The following is a 25806-nucleotide window of genomic DNA, read 5'->3' on the forward strand; positions in this document are numbered from 1 at the left end:
GGGCTGCTGCGGCCGGGGTAGGGAGGAAAGAGGGGCTGCACCGCCATGGCAAATCACAGAGTCAGAGAAGAACCAGAGTGGAAAAGAGCTCTTAGGACATCGAGTCCAACCATTCCTGTCTGCCACTAAACCATGTCCCTGAGCACCTCATCCACCCATCTTTTAAACACCTCCAGGGATGGGAACTCAACCACCTCCCTGGGCAGCCTCTGCCAGTGCCCAATCACCCTTTCCATGAAAAATGTCTTTCTGATATCTAGTCTGAACCTCCCCTGGTGCAGCTTGAGGCCATTGCCCTTTGTCTTGTTCCCTGTCACTTGGGACAAGAGGCCAGCACCCTCCTCTCTACAACGTCCTTTCAGGTAGTTGTAGAGAGCAATGAGGTCTCCCCTCAGCCTCCTCTTCTCCAGGCTAAACAACCCCAGCTCTCTCAGCCGCTCCTCATAAGGCCTGTTCTCCAGCCCCTTCACCAGCTTCGTGGCTCTTCTCTGGACTCGCTCCAGGGCCTCAACATCCTTCTCGTAGTGAGGGGCCCAAAACTGAACATAGGATTTGAGATGCAGCATCATCAATGCCAAGTACAGGGGCAGAATAACCTCCCTGGACCTGCTGGCCATGCTGTTTCTGATACAGACCAAAATGCCACTGACCTTCTTGGCCACCTGGGCACACTGCTGGCTCATGTTCGGTCGGTTGTCAACCAACACCCCCAGGTCCTTCTCCTCCAGGCAGCTCTCTAGCCAGACTTCTCCTAGTCTGTAGCACTGCACAGGGTTGTTGTACCCCAACTCTCTAAGACCTGTTTTGGAGCTTTAGGAAGGGAGCATTCTTCATCAGGGCTGGGCAACACAAGGGAGCGATCCCCATCGATCCTGTGCAATGAGACAAGAGCTGGGGGCAGGATGGATTTCCCAGTGACATGCACATGGATAAACTTTCCCAGGAATCTTATGCATCTTCTATTACTTTCCAAGGGCAGGCTGAGAGAGATGGGGTTGTTCAGCCTGGAGAAGAGAAGGCTCTTTTCTTTCTCTGGTCGTTCTTTGTTTTAAAGCAGGATGGCACTTGTGGTTTGTTTTCCACTGTAGGTCTAATAAATATGTGAAGATATGCATTCAGTAGTGATTTCTGGGAAATGTTTCATATCATTAAGTCTTCTGTTTATCCAAATTGCTATGTAAGTGATGAAGTAAAATACATGGTAGAAAAAGTCTTTTACTGACTTTTTTAAAAAAAATATTTTTTCATTCTCTCATTTATTTATTTATTTCTGGGCTTGTTCATCCTGGAGAAAAGAAGGCTCTGAGGAGACTTTATAGCAACCTTCCAATACCTGAAGGGGCTACAGGAAAGCTGAGAGGGGACTGTTTACAAAGGCTTGTAGTGGCAGGACGAAGGGCAATGGGTATAAACTGGAAAGGGGCAGATTTAGATTTAGGAGAAATTTCTTCACAGTGAGGGTGGTGAGACACCGGCACAGGTTTCCCAGGGAAGCTGTGGCTGCCCCATCCCTGGAGGTGTTCAAGGCCAGGTTGGATGGAGCCTTGGGCAGCCCAGTCTGGTGGGAGGTGTCCCTGCCCATGGCAGGGGGGTTGGAACTGGATGATCTTTAATATCCCTTCCAACCCAAACTATTCTATTCTCTGATTCTCTGATTCTATTCTCTGAATTCTCTGATTCTCTGAATCATTATCCGCTAGGACACTGCTGAAAAAAAGTCAGCCTTTACTGCTGAAAAATGTTAATTAATTAGTTAAAAAGCCTCATTTGAAATATTTTACATGTTGTTCAATACATCTCAGAGCAGGTGGGCCTGGTACAAGAAGCACAATCATCTGTGTGTGCTTTGATGGAGGGGGACAACCTGTATCAGAGTCACAATGTGGAGAAGGCCACAAAGACAATAGCTGTTTGCAACCAAGAAAATGCTTATTTGAGAAAAATAAGATCCATGTGACTCTCTTGACCTGTTTGCAGTAGCTGCACTTTGATGTAAAACTGTTTGACTTCAGTGGTTTCCACCTGTTATTAAGTAGGCTGGATTTTCACCTCGCAATGTGTTACCCTTCAGGACTGTTCCTTTTCTGGTGTTGTTCAGTCTATGTGCTGCAGAGGGCAGAAGCCCATTTTATCCCTGCAGGAAAACATAGATTTATTTTACTTTATTTAATCAACTGCATTTGTAGGTCTGCTACTTTTTCATATTTTGGTAAGTGAGATCTTTAAAAAAGAGAAATCCTTGTTTGTGTTTCCATCAGTTCATGTAATGAAGGGACAAATCCTTTTGTTAGTAGTTTCTTCAGATCTAAAAGCCCTATCTAATGAGTGTTATCATCACGTTCATCTTTCCTGAAGACACCTCCAGGTGTCTGAATAGCTTCTATGGCCACCTTACCATATTGTGGTGGAAGAGAAGCTGCAAACAACCTTCTGTGCCTTCAGCTCTGTGAAACCTTTGGCTTGGTATGGGTGCTACCACTACACTCACTGTATTTGTCAGTTTAAAATCTCTTCGAAATAAGTACAGTTAACAGCATATGTGTTTGTCAGTTTGTGGATCTTTCTATGTACAATAAAAGATGTTTGAGTGAGATTTTGATGGTATTTAGAAACTGCAGAATGGTGGAGCCCACAGCTTGCTCATAAGTGGCTCATTTCCCCATTAAACGAGCTGTAATAACACCACTCATGCTCAGTAGCTTCTATTCAGTGTGAGATGTCAGGGCAGCAAACTCCAGGAACTCAGAGAGAACAACATTGAATGGTTTGGGTTGAAGAGAACCTCTAAAAATCATCTAGTTCAACCTTCTTGCAATGAGCAGGAACATCTTCAACTTGATCAGGTTGCTCCAAGCCCCATCCAACCTGAGCCTGATTGTTTCCAGGGATGAGGCATCTACCACCCTTTCCAGGCAACCTGTTTCAGTGTTTTGCCACCCTCATCATAAAAAAAAAATGCCTTCCTTCTATTTAGTCTGAATCTACCCCCTTTTCATTTAAATATCTCAGTAGAGGATCAAGTCATCAAAATTATGAAATGCAGAACAAAAAAATGAAATAAAATATAAATAATTAGAAGTTGCTGCTAAACGCTAAGATAAAAGTCTTGGCTGGGGAAGAAAAAAAAGATGCACAGGAAGTGTGGGGGTTGGAAGAGAAAAAAATGCTCTTGTTGGGGATGGGTAACGGTTAAGATCAGCCATAGTCACAGGGAGCTGGTCTGAAGCATAGAGAAGACTTGTGATGTGCAGGATCTTGGAGAGGCCCAGGGAGCACCCTATGAAGGTGAGAAAGTGCACATAGAGTACCTTACTACTTTGTTATAATCTATTTAGGTATTACATTGTCAAAGCAGAGTACATCACCTCAGGTTGCTCTGTAACATCTGTGTATTATGTGCTGCTTTCTTGTCTTCTCCTGGCAAGCTAGCTCATCTGAGCAAACTATTTCTCGGGCTAGAGCTCTGAGAAATCGTTGCTTGAGCTATGCTGGAAGGCTATGGCAGTGCTACTCCAGGGGCTATGCTCAGGTGGGCTCCAGTCCCTTTTCTGCAATAGGAAGCTGCTCTGATATCACCGCTCATGAGATAGCTGGTTGTTTAAAGAGAGTATCCTCACGGACAGATTCCAAAGTTTTGCTTTTTCACTGGGAGTGATGTAGGCACGTAAGCAGACGGATAGGGCTGATAAAAAGTACAGATCTTTGCGAACTGGCAGTTGAGGCTTCAAGGTTATTTTAGGTGGGAAAATGGGAAAATGTTATTTTAAATAGTTTCAAATAATACATAAGTTTATCTTGCAAATTCAAAACTAGTAATGAGCACAACTACTCTAATGCTTAAGTGGTGTTGTTATACCTGCTGTTTTGCTAGTAATACTTATAAGTAGAGTTGTGAGGGTATGGAGAGCCAGTTAAAACAAACCACGTTACAAGTCTGCACTCTAGTATCTTAAATCTTGAGAGGAAGAAGGAGGCTCCACAGTCATATTAAAACTTTCTCACTTTGTGGAAATTTCTATTTTTTTCGTCTGCATTGAGAACCTTCTTTCTTTTGTTCTAAAAATACCTATGTTCATCAAAGCTCATAGCTTCCTGCTACTACTTTTAAATTTCTGTTTCTGAGTCAGTTTGATGCTTGTGCATGTAAACCTGATCCAGTTAAAGCGGGTATATTCACTTAATAAAACATTCCTTTGAAACTGGAAAAGCATCCTTGTTTTTAGGTTGAGTATTGTAACTGAAGTAAGGCCTCCAAAACAGAGGCGTGTGTTGGGTTGGGAGAGGTTCACTGAAATGCCCTGGCAACAGATGTTGATCTTTCTGGGAAGGTTTCAGAGACAGTCCCTAACTCAGCTGTTTTGTCCAGATAAGTGGAAAATGAGAGTGGCCCTCTGCTCCCTTGCTTTGAAGCTTTTCCTTCTGTGGTGTCTGCAACCCCAAACTCATGTGGACTACTGTTTCCAACCTGGAGTATAACAACGACAGACCTGCTAGGGTGCAACCCTTTGCAATCCCCACATTTCAAATGGCAGAATACCTGAATTGCTCTCATGGTGTGACTCCTCTCTGCTTTCTACAACATGGCTAAGCTTTGGGGTAGAGAGATGGAAAAGGGTCTTATTTTGATTTTTACGGAATCACAGAATCACTAGGTTGGAGAAGACCCACAGAGTCATCCAGTCCAACCATTCCTATTACCACTAAGCCATGCCCTTCTTACTGTTTGACACAGCACAGGTATGGGAGCAGAAAGCAGTCAGATGGCTGGATGCAGAGAGAAGCGAGAAAGGAGACCAGAACAGGCTTGCAAACTGTAAGTAATGCAACATACACATCCTCCGATATTTTAAGAACTATGGGGCTTGGGGCATAGTTTGGATCAATCTGACATTTAATTTGAAGTGAAAATATTGATGTTACTTGAAATGTGCCTGCTTTGCATTATATGAATGTGTCTGCTTTGCTAAGAGTGTGCTCTGCAGACTATGGGACAGGGAAGTACTGAGTAATGTGAAAACATTATCTATTGACTGGGAGGCTTAGCATGTCTTGCATAGACTGTAGCTAAAGCAACTGTACAGCTTGTTACTTGTCTCCCTAAACTGTGAAGAGATTTGCTCTCTGTTGCAGTTCATCACCAGCATGGACAAGTATATCCATGATGTGTTTTCTAGTTAGCTTACATGAAATCCAATTTGTTGCCATTTCTTCTTACAGAATGGCTTTACACAGGGGTCTGGAAAGACTGGATCAATAGACTGAGGTAATTTCTAAAAGGTTCGACAAGGCCAAATGCCAGATCCTTCACTTCAGTCACAACAACCCCATGCAATGCTACAGGCTTGGGGAAGAATGGCTGGAAAACTGTCGTCAGAAAAGGACCTTGGGATGCTGGTCAGCATGAGCCCAGGTGGCCACAAAGGCCAACAGAATTCTGACTTCTATCAGAAATGGCGTGGCCGACAGGAGTAGGGAAGTGATTGCTCCCCTGTGCTCAGCACTGGTGAGGCTGCACCTCAAATACCGTGACATTGAGTTGCTGGAGCGTGTCCAGAGAAGGGCAATGAAACTAGTGAAGAGGCTGGAGAACAAGTCTTACGAGGAGCAGTTGAGGGAACTGAGGCTGTTTAGTCTGGAGAAGAGGAGGCTGAAGGGAGACCTTATCACTGTCTACAACTACCTGAAGAAAGGAGGCTGTAGTGAGGTGGGGATTGGTCTCTTCTCTCAAGTGACAAGCAACAGGAGGAGACAAAATGGCCTCAAGTTGCACCAGAGGAGGTTTAAATTGGGTATTAGGAAAAAAACCTTTACTGAAAGAGTGCTGAGGCACTAGAGCAGGCTGCACAGGACAGTGGTGGAGTCACTATCCCTGGTGGTGTTCAAAAAGCATGTAGATATTGCACTTCAGGACATGTTTTAATTGGCATGGTGGTGGTGGGCTGATGATTGGACTGGATGGTCTCAGGGGTCCTTTCCTACCTTAATGATTCTATGATTTTAAATATGGACTTCTATTCTGTTACTAAGGTGCAACGTTCGGAACAACTATAGACAGAGAACAACTTGTACTTTTCTCAGGTTGCTTTATCATATGGGATCAGCATTCTTACACCAAGATGTTATACCTCAGCACTTATAACCTTCAGCTCCATAAAGAAATAGAATCAATGGCTGCATGAGATGCAACACACGTGAAACAGAAAATAGCTAAAATTAATTTAGGTATGTATACTTAAACTTTTGATTTCCTTGAAAAGCAGTTTTGCAGCACCTTTGGAATGAGAGTTTTTTTGTGGTTTTTTTTTCCCCTGTGTTTATTGTTGTCACTATTGTAACCCTCTGAATGTTGTCTTTTAGATCCTATCATTGCAGTTGCTCATATGTTTTAAAAGACGTTATGACAACAGTATACGCAGATTCTGTTTTCTTGTATGGCTTAGTGGTTCTGCTGAAATGAATGAGAATTTTGTTTCAGAGGACAAAAGGAGTGTTTTTGCCAAATCATCAACTCTACTGAGATGCTAAACTTAATTCTTGAATCTCTTACCAGGACTAGTTTTTATTTATTTAGCTTCCAAAATTAAAAGTAGCTTTAATGACTTTGCAGTCCTTATACTGAGCCTTGCATGTGTGTCGGAGAAGCACTTCACAATTTAATGAAATCTTTTTAGCAGAAAAAAAGAAAAAAAATAGAAAACATTACCACAACAAGTAGACAAAAACTCACATTCTCTAAATACTAGATAGATCACAACGACTGTTCTTGCAGGTTCTTTTGGCATTTTGCATAATCACATTTGCATTTTGACAGATTTGTGCTCATGATGTGAATCCCCTGTTCATTTTGCATCCCTAGACACTTGTGTTGTGGAGGAGTGAGAACTGAGAATGGTTTTTCTTGTGACTGACTATTGAGACTGTGATTTGTTTGGGGAAGGGAGGCCCTATACGCTCCCATTTTGAGACAGTGTTAGCTACTGTAGAAATTCCTAACCTGAAGTTCCAAACTTGTTTTGTTTTCTTTGTTTTAGTGCCAACTTGCAGATTTAAAAATGCTCTGATGTAACAATTAGTTATGCACATTGCTGCATCTTATCAATAAATAAATATTGTCATCACTGGTGCCCAGTGGCAGGGCTAGAGACAATGGTCACAACATGCAACATAGGAAAGTCCGTCTGAACATCAGGAAACACTTTTCTTCACAGTGGGAGGGACTGAGCACTGGCACAGGCTGCCCAGAGAGGTTGTACAATCTCCCTCCTTGGAGCTGTTCAAAAGCTGTTTCAACTTGGCCCTGGGCAACCAGCTCTTAGTGACCCTGTTTGAGCAGGTGGGTTGGACCAAATGACCTCCAGAGATGCCTGCCAACTTCAGCCATTCTGAGGCTGAATAGGATCACATCTTCCTTATACAACAGCCAGAGATACTTTTGACCCAGGATAAGCTGTTTGTCTTGACTATCTGTATGAGGGAAATCAGTTGTGAGAGCAGAAACTGCTGGTCCTCAGCACGTGGATGGGGAAGGAATCCCAGTGAATCTCAAGAACTCTTTACAATAGACCATTATATATATAAAACAATATATGAAATTCATTTTCAGGAAGCCTAACAAAACATTAACTGAATCTGTCAGTATAGATTAAGTAAGTGAAATAGATGGCTGGAGGGATGCTGGCTTATGTTTAAAAATAAAGAGTATTAGCGAAAATATATTTTGTGCTGCTTTATTTGTGCTAATACGAGGGAATAAAAAAAATCATGATACTTCTAGCAGGCGTAAGTAGTCTATAAGAACAGAAACATTTTCATTTCGTTGCCTTATGAAACGGGAACTGTTGAAATCGCAAGACTTTGATTTAAAAGCAGCTCGCCTGCCCTCTAGTGTTTGTACAAGTCTCGAATCAGCTGATGAGTTTCTGTGTGTGAATTTCTGCTGCCTTTTGGAAAACTGAAAACCTATAGGTCCTTAGTCTAAGTCGAAAACGACACTGGGAGATTAAGAGGCATTTTGAACTTTCAATAGTTACCTACAGAGTTAGAGCACTTTTTCATAAGCGTATTCTCTCTTTTTTCTTTTCTTTTTTTGTGGTTGTTCTTTGTTTTAAAGCAGGATGGCATTTGTAGTTTATTTTCCACTGTAGTTCTAACAAATATGTGAAGGTATGCATTCAGTAGTGATTTTTTTGAAAAGTTTCATAGCCGAATTGCTATGTAACTGACGAATGGTAGAATAGGTCTTTTTTGATATTTTCTTCTTCTTTATTTTTTTTTAAATATTTCTTCATTCTTCCATTTGCTTATTTATTTTTTATGGGGTTGTTCAGCCTGTAGAAGAGAAAGATCTGAGGAGACCTCATAGTGACATTCCAGTACCTGAAGGGGGCTACAAGAAAGTTTGGAAATAATTTACTCTTGTTTTTTATAGATTAATGAAAGATTAGAGTTGCATCAGAATCATAGACTCATAGAATCACTTGGTTGGAAAAGACCTTCAAGATCATGGAGTCCAACTGTACCTGTCCACTACTAAACCATATCCCTGAGCACCTCATCTACCCATCTTTTAAATCCCTCCAGGGATGGAGACTCAACCACCTCACTGGGCTGCCTCTTCCAGTGCCCTTTAAGTGAATAAATTTTTCCTGATACCTGCCCTGGTGCAACTTGAGGCCTTTTGCTCTCATTCTATCACTTGTTACCTGGGAGAAAAGGCCAACACCCACTTTGCTACAACCTCCTTTTGGGTAATTGTAGACAGTGATAACATCGCTCCTCAGCCTCCTCTTCTCCAGGCTAAATAATGCCAGTTCCCTCAGCTGCCTCTCATAACACTTGTTCTCCAGCCACTTCACCACCTTCGTTGCTCTTCTCTGGTCATGATCCAGGAGCTCAGTGTATTTCTTGTGGTGAGGGTCCCAGAACTGAACATAGGATTTGAGATGCAGCATCATCAATGCCAAGTACAGGGGCAGAATAACCTCCCTGGACCTGCTGGCCTGTTTCTGATACAGACCAAGATGCCACTGACCTTCTTGGCCACCTGGGCACACTGCTGGCTCATGTTCAGTCACTGTCAACCAACACCCCCAGGTCCTTCTCCTCCAGGCAGCTTTCTAGCCAGACTCCTCCTAGTCTGTAGCACTGCACAGGGTTGTTGTGCCCCAACTCTCTAAGACCTGTTTTGGAGCTTTAGGAAGGGAGCATCCTTCATCAGGGCTGGGCAACACAAGGGAGCGATCCCCATCGATCCTGTGCAATGAGACAAGAGCTGGGGGCAGGATGGATTTCCCAGTGACATGCACATGGATAAACTTTCCCAGGAATCTTATGCATCTTCTATTACTTTCCAAGGGCAGGCTGAGAGAGATGGGGTTGTTCAGCCTGGAGAAGAGAAGGCTCTTTTCTTTCTCTGGTTGTTCTTTGTTTTAAAGCAGGATGGCACTTGTGGTTTATTTTCCACTGTAGGTCTAATAAATATGTGAAGATATGCACTCTTCCCTAAGCCTGTAGCACTACATCAGGTTGTTGTGGCTGAAGTGCAGGACTCCACAGTTAGCCTTGCTAAACCTCATCCCATTGGCCTCAGCCTATCAATCCAGCCAGTCCAGATCCCCTTGCAGAACCTCCCTACCCTCCAACAGATTGACACTTCCTCTTGGCTTAATGTCATCTGTGAACTTGCTAAGGGTGAACTCAATGCCCTCACCCATATCATCAATAAAGATACGGAACAGGACTGAGCACTGCGGAACACCACCTGTGACTGGTCTCCAGCTGGATTTAACCCCATTTACCACAACTCTTTGGGCCCGGCCATCCAGCAGGTTTTTAACCCAGCAGAGGGTGCACCTGACCAGGCCAGTGGCAGCCAGTTTCTCAAGCAGAATACTAAGAGAAATTGAGTCAAAGGCTTTACTCAAGTCCAAGAATACTACACCCATGGCCTTTTCCTTATCCGTTAAGCGAGTAACCTTGTCATAGAAGGCTATCAGGTTAGTTTGGCAAGACCTGCCTTTCATGAACCCGTGTTGAGTAAGCCTGATCACCTGGTTCTCTTGCATGTGCTTCATGATAGCACTCAAGATCACCCGTTCCATGACTTTCCCCGGCACTGAGGTCAGACTGACAGGACGTAGTTCCCTGGATCCTCCCTCCAACCCTTCTAGTAAATTGGTGTAACATTAACCAGCCTCCAGTCCAGTGGAACTTCCCCAGTCAGCCAGGGCTGATGGAAGACGATGGAAAGGGCTTTGGTGAGCACCTCTGCCAGCTCCATTAATACCCTTGGGTGAATCCCTTCTGGCTTCATAGACTTGTGAATGGCTGAGCAGTGCAGCTGCAGGCTGTGAGGGCACACCTCTTCATGTTGCATGTTTTTCCTCAGCAATATCACATTAAAGGATCAAGATGTACTGTGGGGGAGAACTGCAACCCTAGAAAGTGTCTCTTCCAGTATGGGTCCTTTTCGCTTGTGTATTGGAGGGAAGGGAGGGAGGAGACCTAGTGGGAGGCACAGCCTTTGCTGTTTTACAGTGCAACCACCTCTCTTCTGCTTCAGGACCACTGGTCTGGAGAAGGTGAGTTGCTGTGATAAATTGAAAGAGAGGTCAGATGTCTGATTTTTATGCATGAGACTTCACAAGTCTGCTTACAAAATGCAGTGTGCTCGCTGCGTGTGTCAGGCAAGTGTCTCCTAAGCAGTATTTCCCTGCTGTCTGTTCCATTCCTGTTCAGCACTGAGAAGTATAAAAGAATAGCATTGTGTGTGACTGCTGATATGGGCAGCTTCAAGTGAACCTGGCATTTTACAACCTTAAGTGCTAAACAGCTGACTGAGTTTTTTTCTGATTTTAGAAATCTTCAAACTGAAAATTTATTAAATACAGAGGGGGAAAGGAGCCCTTCCCCGAAGTGCGTGCAATCTCTGACTGCTGCTGTGAGGAAAAATGAAACTGTGGCAAAGTATATTTTGGTTGCTGGTCAAGGTTGTGAGGCCACACAGTAATTATCATCTGTCTGACAGCTTGGATGTATTAGCCTTTAAAAGCTATGGCCAATCAATGCAAATATTTTAGGGAATGTTTTAGGCATCAGTGGGCAGAACTGTAATGGTCTGGGCATTAGAGACTGGAAATGGGAGACAGGCAATCACAGCTTCAAACGTTTTGACAAATGTCTGCAGAGGAAAAATCTGGTCTTGACGGTTGGTTTACAGGACCCTTAACTCATCTGTGCACAGAGTTTTATTGTTATAACATGGTGAATGAGTTATCTTCAGGCAGGAAAGAAACAACACTGTTGAGAGAAACAAATATAACAAGAAGGAGGGGGAAATACACTGAGCTCTCACCACAGACAGGAAGGAGATGGAAGTGTTGCCCAGGGGCCTTATAGAGTGAATGAAGGTTATGTGTGATGAATTTGGTCCTAGAAATGCTGCAGGTCTGTAATCCCTTAGCAATTTAATTCACTGTTCTCACAGAAGCTGAGGATACTTTTTCACTGCTTTTAGAAAACAGAGAAGTAACATTATTGTAGCTGTGACGACTGAATGCCTTTACTAGAGGAATGATTTAGGTTGTTCTATTAGAATCAGTCTATGAGCTGGTGAATAAAATGTCAGCATACTTCACTACTCATATTGATAACAGAATAGCTTGTACCGCAGATGAATTTCTTCCTAGGCTAATAATGTGTACCATGTTCTTGTACAACATATTCTTTCAAAGCAGGTCTCATGAGTATTGTGTTGACACGCTTTTAAAATTGCTTCATTTCATTTCTGCCTGTGATATTTCTCAATTTATCCTAGTTCCCAATACTTGCAAGGAGACATACATGTGGGTATACATAACTGCTCATCCCTCTCTACCAAATAAATAGAGACTCTGAGCTGCATTCCTCAGTGTATTAACCTGCACTACCCTACCTGCCCTTCAAAGGCCAGAGTGATAAATCCTGTTCTGACCTTCTGGGTTCTACTTTGCTACAGTTAGATAAATTTCACAGAAAAGTAACAAATTCCATAGAATTATCTACCTTCTTAATACACACCTCACCCAAAAGGTATGGCAGGAACTGGAATGTTACTTGTCAAGTTCGAGCCTAATATTTCATCTGTTCCTATTTTGTTCCTTACTAGACTCTATGCTTGCCTTGGGCAATAACAACATGTTTCTTCGTGATGAAATGCAATCAGTTATTTGGATGCTAGCTATAAGAATGTAAGTGGCATTTCTGTTGGTTTGGCACAAGTCTTCTCTAAGAGGTGCTTTTTTTTCTAGCTGCTGGCTTGATTTTCTAGCCTCTAGATCAATGCACTCTCTTGGCAGCAGAGCCAACCAGCCTCAGCATGTGTTATGGTTGTATATGTTATGATTTTTTGCTAACTGACTCACCTTTGGCATGCGTTATGCCTCCTATTGGTTCTGGCAAAGCCAGCACCTGTTGACTTCTTGATTAGACACCATTCAACTGACTTCACAGCATGTACAAATCTTCATATTTACCTGGACCTCGATCAAAACCTGCTTGGAGATCTCATAGATCCAGAAGGTTATGGCTGGAGGGAGGGCCTGTGCAGCTGAAGAGCAATTTGCAGAGAGGTCCCAGGTTCTGTTTTTCATCACCAACTTTCTGACTGGGTGACCTGTAAAGGTCCCTTTCCGCCTAAAGCATTCTATGATTCTATGCTGAATTTTTCAGTTGATGCGTAGTATTGAATTGTGCTTGCAAATAGCCAGTAAGAAATTACCCTAGAGAAGGAACGCTCCCAGCTGCCACAAAGCCAGTTTCTGCATGCTGTTCTGTTTCCACTCCTCCTACCTGGCAGCAGCTGGAAGGAAAAGACTGAGGCTTAGAAAAAGGGGATCTCGCTGAGCTTTATGTGGCTTGCATCATAATTCTGAAATAGCTCTGTTAGGAGTTATGCTTGCACAATGCACTCTTCTGGTTCTCAAAGGAAAATAATTATGAGCATAAATCTTATATTCACTGACCTTGGACAGAGAATGCTAGCTTTCAGGGAAAGAGACTGGGTTTTAAGCCAGTATCCAGTCCACTTTCCTTAGGAGTGCGTGTGGCTCAGGATGCCTAAATAACAGAATATTGCTCATCCCTTTTAACAAAATACTCCTGAAGATGGCATCAGCTTGAGCTCAAGGCTTAAGAATCTCCTACTGACAGATTGTCCTGATAATAAACAGTTGCACTCGGTGATCTTAAAGCTCTTTTCCAACCTAAACAATTCTATGTGATGTGATTCTATGTGGTAAACTGTAAGTAACTCTGTCCTGCATTGGAATTACCACAACCAGACCCTGTCAGAGCCTGCTCTGGCTAGGACTTTTGTCTCAGACAACTGCAGTGGCCACAGTTATTGGTTGCTGAGTGGAGTGATGAGAAACTGTGCTTGAGAGCACCAGGTGCCTGAAACAACACTGTGGTTTGGTGCCTCCCAACAACAACTCTCCGTTGGTGCAGGTCCGAGTACCATCCCTCTGCAGTGACTTGGGAACAGCAGTGGGGTCTGAGCGATCAAAGGGGCTTGCATAAGCCAGGGGAGGGGAAGCTCGGTGGGCACAAAGTGGAGACTGGGCACGCACAGGGCCACCAACCCATCCAAGATGTCCTCTACCCAGGGCTATGAGAGAGCGAGCACTCAGGGAATGTTCCAGAACAACTCACAGTGTGTGTTCAGGTCCCTTGTTAGTCACCGCTCCAGGAGTGGGATGGGGGCAGAACCTGGGAAGCTGGGAAGGTATAGAAGACAGGCTGGCACAGGGCACAAAGTCTACCCACTGACCCTGTCTATGGATATCTACGGATACAGACTTTGCAGTCTCCAAGGGAGGTGAAAAAAATCTGACTTTTCCTATCCTCTTCCTACTCTCTCCTTTCTTTTATATATTTTCCTTGAAGAAAAGGAATAGAGGCTGGTGAAGTTGCCTCTTTGAGTCATTTGAGGGTGATTGTTGTGTTTGTTGGGCTTTTGTTGGCTGTGGTGCCTTGTGAAGTGTTAATAAAGCTGTTGTCTTAGGTCCTCCTGGCCCCTGCCTGGTTGCCTCACTCAACCCTGGGCAGCACACAGTTCCATCTAGGATACTGAGAGTTTTCCTTTCATAGAATCATAGAATTGCTTGTTTAGAAAAGACCTTTGAGATCATCAAGTCCAACCATACCTGTCCACTACTAAACTGTATTCCTCAGGATTTCATCTGCCTGCCTTTTAAATCGCTCCAGGGATGGAGACTCAATCACCTCCCTGCGCAGTGCCTTGGCAACCCTTTCAGTGAAGAAATTTTTCCTGATGTTTAGTCTGAACCTGCCCTGGTGCAACTTGAGGCCATTCCCTCTTGTCCTATCGCATATCACTTGCGAGAAGAGGCCAACACACCTCACTACAACCTCCCTTCAGGCAGTTCTAGACAGTGATAAGGTTTCCCCTCGGCTTCCTCTTCTCCAGGCTAAACAACCCCATTTCCCTCAGCTTACTCTTCTCATAACACTTGTGAAGTTCCTTCACCAGTTTCATCATTCTTCTCTGGACATGCTCCAGGACCTCAGTGTCCTTGTAGTGAGGGGCCAAAAACTGAACACAGTATTTGAGGTGCAGCATCACCGATGCCGAGTACAGGGACACAATCGCTTCGCTCGTCCTGCTGGCCATGCTATTTCTGATATAGACCAAGATGCCATTGGCCTTTTTGGCCACTTGGGCACACTGCTGGCTCATATTCAGCTGTCTGTCAAGCAGCACCCCCAGGTCCTTCTTTGCCAGGACAGCTTTGTCTGTCTTGTTTCCGGAGTCGGCCGGCGAATGTGTTTGCCCACTTTCACAGCCCAGATCAGGAGTGGGGAAATGACAGACCCAAAGGTCTGTGAAGCAGGACCTGCTCAGAGATGTTCTGTTTTCTGATGTTCATTGTTAGGAGGGAGTTCCTGACCCACAGCACCTCTGGCAGCATTTTCTACAGGCAACATAAATTATTTGGGCACCCAGGATGCATACCCAGCTTCCATGCTTGCTTATGTTTCTGTTCAACAGTGCAGTAGGAACTTCTGAGACTTACTGCACTTGTGATGTTGATTGCGGATGGGCATTTGGCCTCATGCATGTTCAGGGTATTCCAGACTTACTGCTCAAGAACATTTATTTGCTCCGAGCAAGCACAGTAAGTCTGAGCGTCCAAAATATATCAGTTGCCACGGGTGAAGAGAGTCTGATGTTCCTAGAATCACAGAATGGTTTGGGTTGGAAGGGGCTTTAAAGATCATCTAGTTCCAACCCTCCTGCCCTGGGCAGGGACACCTCCCACTAGATCAGGCTGCTCAAAGCCCCATCCAGCCTGGCCTTGATCAATTCCAGGAAGGGGGCATCCATGATTTCTCTGGGCAACCTGTTCCAGTGCCTCACCACCCTCACAGTAAAAAAAAAAAATCTTCCTAATATTTAATTCGAATCACCACTCTTTCAGCTTAAAACTGTTCCCTCTCATCCTATCAGTGCACTACCTGATAAAAAACCCCTCTCCATCTTTCTTGTAGGCCCCCTTTAGGTACTGGAAGGCTGCTATAAGGTCTCCCTGGAGCCTTCTCTTCTCCAGGCTGAACAACACTCTCATCCTGTCCTCGCGTGGGATGTTCTCTAGCCCTCTGATCATCTTCATGGCCTCCTCTGGACTCACTCTGATAGATCCATGTCCCTCCTGTGCTGAGGACTCCAGAACTGAACGCAGTACTCCAGGTGAAGTCTCACAAGAGCAGAGTACAGGGGCAGAATCACCTCCCTTGACCCACTGGTCACACTTTTTTTTGATGCAGCCCAGGATACAGTTGGCTTTCTGGGCTGCAGACACACATTGCTGTCTCATGTTGAGCTTCTCATCCACCAGTACTCTTAATTCCTTTTCTTCAGGGCTACTTTCAAACTATCCTCTGCCCAGCCTGTAATTGTTCTTGGGATAGCCCCAACCTAGGTGCAGGACCTTGCACTTGGCCTCGTTGAACTTAATCAGGTTTGCACAGGCTAACCTCTCAAACCTGTCAATGTCCCTCTGAAGGTTTTTTTTTCTTTCCAGTGTGTCAACCACACCAGAGCGTTTGGAATCATTGCCAAACCTGCTAAGGGTGCACTCAATTCCACTGCCAATGTCTGTGACAAAGATGTTAAACAACACGGGTTCCAGTAATGGTTTCATTGGGCACATAAGAGCAGGGTTGCTGTGCACAAGAATTACAGGTAGCAGTCACTGCACCTGTGTACTTGTGGTAGTTGAATCCTCAAAACAGCAGGGTGAGATATGAAAGGATTTGAGTTGGTAGTTCTGTCTAAACCCCAAACCACTCACTCTTTATCCTCCTGTCAGATCTCTCAAATCTAGACAACCAGTGCTCTCTTCTGAATTAACTCAGTCTGGTGTCTGGGTCTTAATCGGACTCAACTAAGTTGAATTGTTTGGCCTCTGTAGAAACTGAGGATTTAAAATGCACTTTCTAGAACTTCATGATTGCTACAGTCAAGTTAACGTGGTTGGTCTCTGCAAGCAAATTGCAAGTAGCTGATCTTTGAAAGAGCTATGGATTTCACTTCTGTGGGATAAAAGCTCCTCATATGGAGCTGAGAAAGAACTTACTTCTGCGATGTAAAGAGAAAACTGTCTTTTCCTCCACTGTTCAAAAGATTTACTCGACACATGTTCCAAGAGACGTGTAGAAAGGTCTACAAAGATCCCAACAACTTTTGTACTTTTATGAACAATATGAATACACTTAGTAATTCCCCAGCCTTTCTAAGGCTATTAAAACAGCTTTTCTAACTTGTGAACTGTTCATTGCTTTCTTCTGTGAAAATAAGTTTATTTCTTCAGTTGCATACTTGAGCCAATTTGTATTTTAAATTAAACTGAATGCTTATTGGGTAGGCAGCTTTAAAAGTACTAGTAGATTCAAGTAAGCTAGAAAAGCCAAGTGTTTATTGAATTTATAAAAAGAGCTTTTTTAGTGATATATGTATGAGTAAATAAAAACACACACACACGCGCACACACACACACACGCACACACACACACACACACACGTTGACTGGACCACACATGCTTTAAGGGAAAAGGTTTCATTTTAAATGTTTAACCCAAAATACGCTTGGGAGCAGTGATTTTGATGAAGCCTTCTCCAACCCCCCAAAGGTTGAAGAATAAATTCTAGATCTGAAAAGGTGAGACATGAGATGTACTCAGAGGCGTGGATTCCTTGCAAGCTTTTGTTTAGATAAATTGATATGCAGTACTTGCCCCCTCTAATTGTTAATTACCCCTGTGTCAACATGTTTGCTTGATTTACTTTGTGCAGCTGCTGCAAGCCCAAGCCAGATGGCAATCTAGCTCTTCCACCATCAAAAAAAGTGCTGAAAGACCTAGGAAGGACTCAGATCTCCACGTAAGGCCCTGATCCAGTGGGCAGTGGATGTTTTGTATATGAAGGACTTGTAAAGTCAAGTCCTTCAAGTCCTTTGCATGCTTTAACCTGACGCAATCAGCCTAGTCTTTGATTTTTAGTGGCTTGAGCTGTTTGCCATTACAAGTGTGGTCAGATGAAAAACATTTTTTAAATTGAGACAAACAATTCAAATTTGATTATCTAATTAAGATACAGACATATATTTAGATATTTAGGCAGCCAACAAAGGAAAGTTTAATTCTTTATTTTTTGGTTAGCTTTCTCTCTGAAAATGCTGTGTGCCTTTGAAAAGAGGATAATTTATCAGGGCACCTAATATAACTTCCAAATCCAAGATTATTTTCCCCCCTGAAACTGCAGGTGGGTTTGGCATGCAGGCCATGTATCTTGCAGTGAGAATGTTCATTCTACAGGACATTCAGACAAAATATGTCAATCTCCAGTGTTTACCTCTGGTATTGGAGGTAATATAGCATGCAAAATATTCTTCTTCTTATAAGAAGACCTAATTACAAGCAAGATTTTTAAAAAGGGCATATTTTTACAAACTTGATAGCAGAAGGTGTTTATCATTCTAAGAAATTACAAACATAAAACCAAAATTGTTTACAGTGTAATAATTAGTTGCATCAGGATAGTATATTATCTGAAGGGAAAAAATTGTGCAAGGGTGCATCTATGCCGGCCTTGGTCTTTTGCTCAGAAAGGTCAAAGGATAAAAGTATTATGCCCTTGTCAGGCAGCCAGCACCATATTACAGCCGTTATTAGTTGCACTCAGCACAGAGGAAATGGGCTCACAAAAGCAAAGCCTGAAATGAGTTGTGCAAAACATTCAGATCACATCTCTGACGTACTTGAAATCAATCTTGATTCAAGCTCAGACTAGCTCTATGCACTTGCACCTATTTGCTGGAATTTTGTTTGTCTGACGTTTTCCAGCAAAAGTGGATGTGAATCTTTTTTTTACCCATATCTTAAGATTTGCAAACTTTGACGTGTTTTCCTGACTAGCGTTATAATGTAATCTGTGTTTTATACATTTTTTTAGCTGATGTCATCAAGGGTTTGCAAACATAACTTTGATTTTTCGCAGTTGAGGTAAGGCTTATTTCAGCTAATGTTCTAACTGATGGACAGAGAGCTGACTCCATGTATATAGAATCATACAGTCATAGAATAGTTTGGGTTAGAAGTGACCTTACAGATCATTTAGTTCCAATCCCCCTGCCATGGGCAGGGACACCTCCCACTAGATCGAGCTGCCCAAGGCCCCATCCAACCTGGCTTTGAACACCTCCAGGGGTGGGGCAGCCACAGCTTCTCTGGGCAACCTGTGCCAGTGCCTGTTCCTGTTCATATCTGCACTGACAATTAATTTGAATCTGTTAGGTGGTCTGTATCCTTACTGGGAGCAGTGTCTGCCATCCTGTGTATCTTCTCAGGTTATTTAATCAGTCACTTTTTGTCTAGGTTAGGTTGTAGCTGTGAAGTTGAAATGCTTTAGCTAACAGCTGCTAATATGGTATAGAAGTGTGATATAGGGTGTATCAGTACTGCAAAACACTTAAGAAGTTTAAGCTTTAACTGAGATCAGTTAACCACAGCTAGCTAACTCCGGTTTAAAACAGCAGTAAATATGAAGTAATCTGAACTTCACGTAAGCAGCTTGCTTTCAAGGCTGTACAGACATGCTTAGAAAAAAAAAGGAGACCAAACTGCTGTGAAAGACATAAAATAGAAAAGCTGCAGGAACTCTGACTAGTGGGTAACCAGTATTTCCTGATGGTTTATACCCTCTTTGCTTGTTTTTCATAGTGGGCTTTCACAGGTGTTTATGTGTGGCCAAACTACAGCTGCACCCCATTTTCTGTGTAGAAGTCCCCAGCAGCTGGCCCCAAATCCAAGATGCATTGTCCTCAGGAAGATGCAAGCTATGCTTTGTTAAGATAATAGTTTCTTGCACTGTAACCAGTTAGCATATATTCTAATCTGTACTAAGCGAAGTGAAGTGAAGCTTTTCCTCTTCAGAGCTCAGCCAGGTTTGCTTTGCATGCTTTAGCTGCATGAAAGCCTGGCAGAGACAGGGAGACCAAATTAAACCAGATATCAATACTATGCTGTTCAGAAAATGCTTGTTTCCGGTGACATTAACAAAGTGGCAGGGGTAATTCAAAGGCCACAGTCCCTGAAACAAAGAGCTGGCAGTGCACAAATGATAGAGCAAGCAGTCCTGTGAAGGACAACTGGAGGGGGCGGGGAAGGCAGAGGCAAGAAGTGATTGTCTCTCTCCTGATAATGGGACCAATTTTCAGTGCAGCTATGCCAGCTGAGCTCCAGGGAGGCAACAGGGAATCCAGCCCAATGGGCTTTAATTTGTGTGTATGTGTATAGATTATATATGACAGGCACGATTCCACATGCCTTCCAAATCATGGAGCTATACTTAAACCCTAATACATAGATAATGCAGATGCGAGATAATCAAAGCAACCTTTGTCATACTGAAAACTGAAACTCTTGAGGGCAGAGTTTAATCAATGCATTATTGGAACTAAAATTCCAGCCTCACCGTAGCAATTATATTACTAGGTGCCATATTTAATTCATGAATAGAACTATGAGTTTTAAAATTTAAATGAGGCTCAAAATTTGCTGGTTGATGCAGAATGTAAAATTAATTTTCTGCTGTTCATGAGCATCAAAGAAATAGGTAGGTAAGAGAAAAAAAAATCTTTCTCGTCTGTTTGTGCATTCCTTTTGTCAGATTCTTAGAAGTCTCAAAAAGCATTACAAGAAAACACTGTAGAAAGGCAGCTGTGATTCTGTTCACAAGTTGCATCTCTGTTTTTACAGAAGAAGGTTTTTCTTCTGTTCTTCAAACAATGTATGCAGATGTCAAGCTTCTGTAGGCTGAAGAAATATTTCAGTGTTATTTAAGTATATATTGATAAGAAAGACTATTACTTCCCTATGGTTTTGGTAATTATACCTCCTTTTTGTTCTTTTATTTCAGACACAGGAATTGCTAGGAGGTGGTAATATATCACTTGTACTTACATGTATATTGGCAGTAATCATTGCTCTTGTTCTTGAGCTTTTATGTTTTTCCACAGTTTTGGCAAGATTTGCTTTAATTAAAAAAGAAAGAATCTGCTGATACAAAAGAAAATACCACCGTGAAAGAAACCTGGGTTATATTTGTCTAATAAGGAAACACAAGACCGTGACGGATGTGGAGGTGACCAGGATGTTCCATTCCAGCTTTCCTTCCTCATTTAACTTTCCTTTGGCTGCTGTGGCTAGAAACAATGCACGAGGGCTAGAAAACAGCAGGCAGGGAGATTTTACGTTACCTGTCCCTCTAACACAGTGGCACAGCAACCACCATACCTCCATCTTCCTTCCTGTAGGCTCCTTCTTTCCCTCCCTGGGAATATTCTTTCTCCTGATGTACCATATGTTTGCCTGTGTGTGGTTCTATAGATACTGTTTTCAAAGTCCCAGTAGAAGTTTGTAAATTGGAGAGCTGTAACAGTACTTCAGGATGATAAATTATGCAGGGACTTCCTGTAGCCCAACGAAGTCTAGTGCTTCCACACATTGTGGTTCATATGTTTGTTCAGACTCTGTCTTTTCATCTGCAGAAAAGCAAAAGAATAACTGGATCTTGTGTTGGCAAGGAAGTGACAACTACACATGATATTTTGAGCACCAACCTCTGACTTGTGAACCTGGACCTCAAATTCTCTGGTTATCTGTGTACAGGCTTAAGTAAATGTGCTTAAATATGCAGAAGTGTCTGGGACAGTTTAATTTATATTATATTATCCTTATACCTGAGTTGCTTTGTTTGGTGATCCTGTTGGCTTGTCCTGAAATGTAAACTGATCTTCAAGGAGTGTGTATGAATGGTGAGTTTGGAGTCAGCTGTAAATATGAAACTCTGACTAAGGTGACAGTAGCCTTTATGCCAGTGTTCCTTGGATCTGTGGTGGAGGTAGTGTTTCTGTCCTTCAAGTGAAGGTGTATGGATGGATGAAACCATTTTAATACTGAAGGAAAAAACAGTTTGAACTACAGATTAAAACAAACCACCACACTGCACCCTGTCCTGATAACCTCTCGATGTTGCTGCTGCTTTCTTTGACTACTTTTGTGCTGATTTGGACTCAATGATCCAGTGGGTCTCTTGCAACCGGGTGATTCCATGATTCTGTGATTTAGTTTATAAACACATACGAGTTCAGTGTGTTGATATACGTACTACATCCCTTCTAAACAGACCTTACCATTTATTTTTAGAAACATGCTTAAAGCATAGAGCAATTAAGCTGACTCCAGTGAGGTTAGCAAGGAGAGCCAAATATCAGTGTTCAGAAGAAACAAAGATCCTTGCTGTTACAGTATTATTGCAACTTTTGTGGTGTTTAAATTTTTTCTTTTTTTGAAATCCAAGTTCCTGCTAGACCATCAAGTGAAAACCCTTCAAAAATAAGGTTTCTTAACTTTGTAAGAGCAAAGGATAACTTGAAAATATGAGACCTGCATGTTCTGTAACTGCAAAGCAAATGTAATTTCAGTTTTACAGCTTTTAATGCATTCATACAAACGCAATGTTTTTTGAAGGCCTGATTTATTTATTTATTTATTTACTTTAACTGGAGGCAATATGGTTTCAACTCATTCTTCTTCTTTAAATTCAGGGTCTGGAATTCTAGGTGAATAGTTTTCCCCTGAAATCATAAAAATTCCCATTTTTTTAAAAAAAATCTAGTAATTCTGGCATATTTAAGTAATATTCCTTTTGCTGTGGAAAAAACCCATAATAAAATATTAAATAAGAATGAAAGACATGAAATAATAGAACTAAACCAGTCATATTTGGTGTTTGTCCAGTTAAAAAGGGGGATGAATACCAGGTTACTCATTCCTGACCAGGACAAAATCTGATTGTGCCTATCTTCATAATTTTTCCATAGTAACCAAAATGGATTATTGAGTTGTGACCATTTTGCTGTGCTCTGTGTGTTTCTACTGACACTTTGGAGAACTATTTTGGTGTTCGATACTGCCAGAAAGTGAGTAACCTTTTTTCCACTTTACTGGAGGCATATATGGCTTTATTTCTTTGTTGCATCAGTTATGGCCTTGATCTTAAATTCATCTTCAGTGGACAGATTCAACTCGTTCACTCACTGGAAAAAATATTTTTTTGTTTCAACTTTCATTCTGGAGCTGACCTTGTCCAGAGTGTGGAAGAGCACAAATATTGGTGTTAGAAAAACAGAATGGAAAAACGACTCAAGGAGAGAGGTAAAAAGAGGACAGTCACCCCTGGTTTCCCATGGCAGTGTGCTGGTAGCAAAGCTCAGCCCAGCCACCTTTAGAACTTCGTCATGAGTTTTCTTTTGACATGGTTTCTTGACGCAACGGCATTATATCCACAGCAACCACAGTAACAATATTGCTGCTAGCCTGGATTTACAATAGGGAAAGTGGAAGCAGAATTTGACCATCAGAATAACATTTCCTTCAGCTCTCTTTTGTTTCAAGTATTGAGCTTGCAGTCATTACCTGTGTCTCAGCAGCAAAATGTTTTAACTTTGGAGCCAAGGATTTGAAGAGCATAACATTTCTACTTAGTTATAAGGCAAATGGCATTTGGTCAAACATTTTAGGTTATTGTCATCTGGAGCTTTTAAAGAAGAAAAAAAGCAAGAAATTTTTTTAGTTGTGTGATATAACTTGTTAAGGATAGCTGGCTTCTTATAGAGCACCCTGATGATCCAACCTGGAACCATGTGAAACAGGGGTCTTCAGAGGTGTTTGACTTCAGCCATAAAGGTATAGGAAATTAAAAAATAGGACTGCTTTTAAGGCCAAGCTGTTACCTTCCTTTTGATAGTGAGGGAAGTTTTGGTTCATTAAACTGTCTTTATGGTTCTTGTTTGAATGGTGCATAATCTTTCTTTTAGAAATGAGCTACTGTTGGAGGAAACAGATGAAGTGTGCTTGCCTGATGTGATTGCTTTAAGAGATGCACAACACAGGTTGAGTTTAGGTGTTGTGGCATTATCCAGTCATGACTGGTGGCTTGAGATGACCTCCATCCAGTCATGGAGTGCTGTGGCTAACCACTGCCTGGGGGCCACCACCTCTGCGCTGGGTCTGGGAATACTCAATGCACTCCTCTAGGACAAATGTTGCCACAGCACATCAGGCCAGTCCCACTATTGCTTTGGGCAAACAAGAATCCTTTTTGCTTCTTGACCCAGGTGCTTAGGTACCATGAAACTTTTCTGTCTAGTGAAGCTGTGAGTTTTCTGAAGCCAGGAGATCTCAATTTTACAGCAGCATCACTGAAGTACTGGAGGGTTGGTGGTTATGGTAGCTGTTATTTCTACTTTCAGTTCAGTCCTGTGAAGACATAGTCTTGTATTTTAGAATTTCTGTGATTCAGAAAGTAAGATTTCATCATTAACACTTCAAATGTTACTCACTGATCCATATTGCAAATGAGAAAGGGGGAAGTGTCTTAGAAAGCACTTCCAAGTGCTTGGAAGTAAATAGTTATTTCTAGAATGTCTGCTTGGAAAGTTGGCAGCCTCTAAAATGGTTACAGATGAGATTCTAATTCAGATAAAGCAAGAGCTGATATTGGTTCAATGCTCGATTTCAATGGATACCTCTTCTCAGAGAGTGGGTTCTACTTTGCTTGGCTTACTACAATCAACTTGTGATTTTAATGCACATTTTCTTTTGTAGAAGTGTAATTAAAAAAATGAGAAATGCAGAGTTTGTTTCAGAACATGTGTCTGTCCCCTGGACCGATGGTCCAAAGGAGTGGTAGATTATAACATGCAGAGAGCCAATGGGTCACATGGTGCAGTTTCTTCTTGTTGCAAGCTGCTAAATCCCATTAAAAGGGAAGCTAGGAACAAATTTTCAGTATTTTCAGTATTTTCACCCTGTGAATGCAATTACTGTGATTGACACAGAAATTGCATAAAAGCATGTGTAAAGAAGGAAGTGTTGCTGTGGTAGGAGGTTGTTGCTTCACCACGCGCTCTCATCCTTTGTAGCAAGTAGCTCAGAGGCATGGGGAAGCCTCTGAAGACTTTCCAAAAGCCTCGCTCTGAAGTATTTACTGTCAGCCAGCCGAGTCCTCACCGGGGAGACCTTGGATAATGAGATGAAAACTACCACGTGGGAAAAAAGTCCAAATCTTAATCATATCAATTAGTTATGCCACAGTTGCTCACTTAGAGTCCTTTCCCCAGTTAGGCTCCTTCTTTGCTAGCTGTTATAAACTCAAAGGGGTTTTGTTGGTAATGATAAGGGAAATGGCTTTTATGCCATTTTGCTTTATGCCTTTTTTACTATTCTGAAGAAGCTCTTACTCTCTTACAGGATACTTAAACTCATGTTTAAAACTGTATGAGTCTTTCCCCCTGATTCTCCCAGGCACTCCAGCTCATTCTGGAGTTGTGCTTACAATTTACGCTGAGTTTAGCTGCAGATCTGAAAAGGTTACTGCTCTCACAAGTCCAGTCTTCTCCAATGCTGAAAATTATCATCCCCATAGGAACAGCATCTTTTAAATTTAATTACAGAAATCAAAATGTGCTCATGCATAGGGCTGCAATCATAAGATGGGCTGGCAACCCCCTGTTCTGCTGGTCCACCACACTAGGAAAGGAGTGACTTCCAGAATAAGGGCAAAGCAGAAGACTGACGACAGTAAAATTTCCAAATGTCGTTCTTATCCAAGAGGCAGAAGCAGCCTTCTGCTACTTCCTAAGCTGATGTCACAGGAGACTACTGGAATAATCCTGTTTCTGGAACTCTGTCTTTTTTTAGTTGCTCTTTCCCTTTCCATGAGGGATGTGATCTCTTTCTTTTTCTTTCTTACTTTTCATACCTTCTTGTTTCAGTTGTTTTTCTCTTTTTCTGTCTTGCTGAGGTGTTTGTTTTTTAAATTGTTCTTCCTGCCAGTAAAGAGAAATCTATATAAATATTTGTAAAATAAAGAACCTGTCACTGCCTTTATGATGATGATGATAACAATAATAAAAATAAAAAATATATTATTTATTTTCAGAATTATTCCCTTGACACCAAAGCCCAGTTAGCAAAGAAAGGTGACAGGTGCTTGCTGGTGACACGACTGCTGTCCTCTTCCAGAGGAAAGGAAGGGAATTTCTTCCTTTCTTTCATTCCTTAGAACTGCCAGGGCCATGAAAGTCAGAGCAATTTCCATTGGTCAGGCCAGTGGGTAGGCTGGTTCAGATAAATTGCTTCTTCAGTTGGGATCAGTAAAGAATGTCCTTATGTAAAAGAGAT

General features: G+C 42.3%; 1 protein-coding gene across 1 annotated transcript in view; it reads left to right on the plus strand.

Moving 5' to 3' along the window:
- Window positions 1–25806, plus strand: part of RASA3 (RAS p21 protein activator 3) — a 270506-nt gene that overhangs the window by 84659 nt on the left and 160041 nt on the right. The gene's annotated exons all lie outside the window — the stretch shown is intronic.

This window comes from Phaenicophaeus curvirostris, chromosome 1 (assembly GCF_032191515.1).
Source record: "Phaenicophaeus curvirostris isolate KB17595 chromosome 1, BPBGC_Pcur_1.0, whole genome shotgun sequence".
Taxonomy (NCBI): Eukaryota; Metazoa; Chordata; class Aves; order Cuculiformes; family Cuculidae; genus Phaenicophaeus; species Phaenicophaeus curvirostris.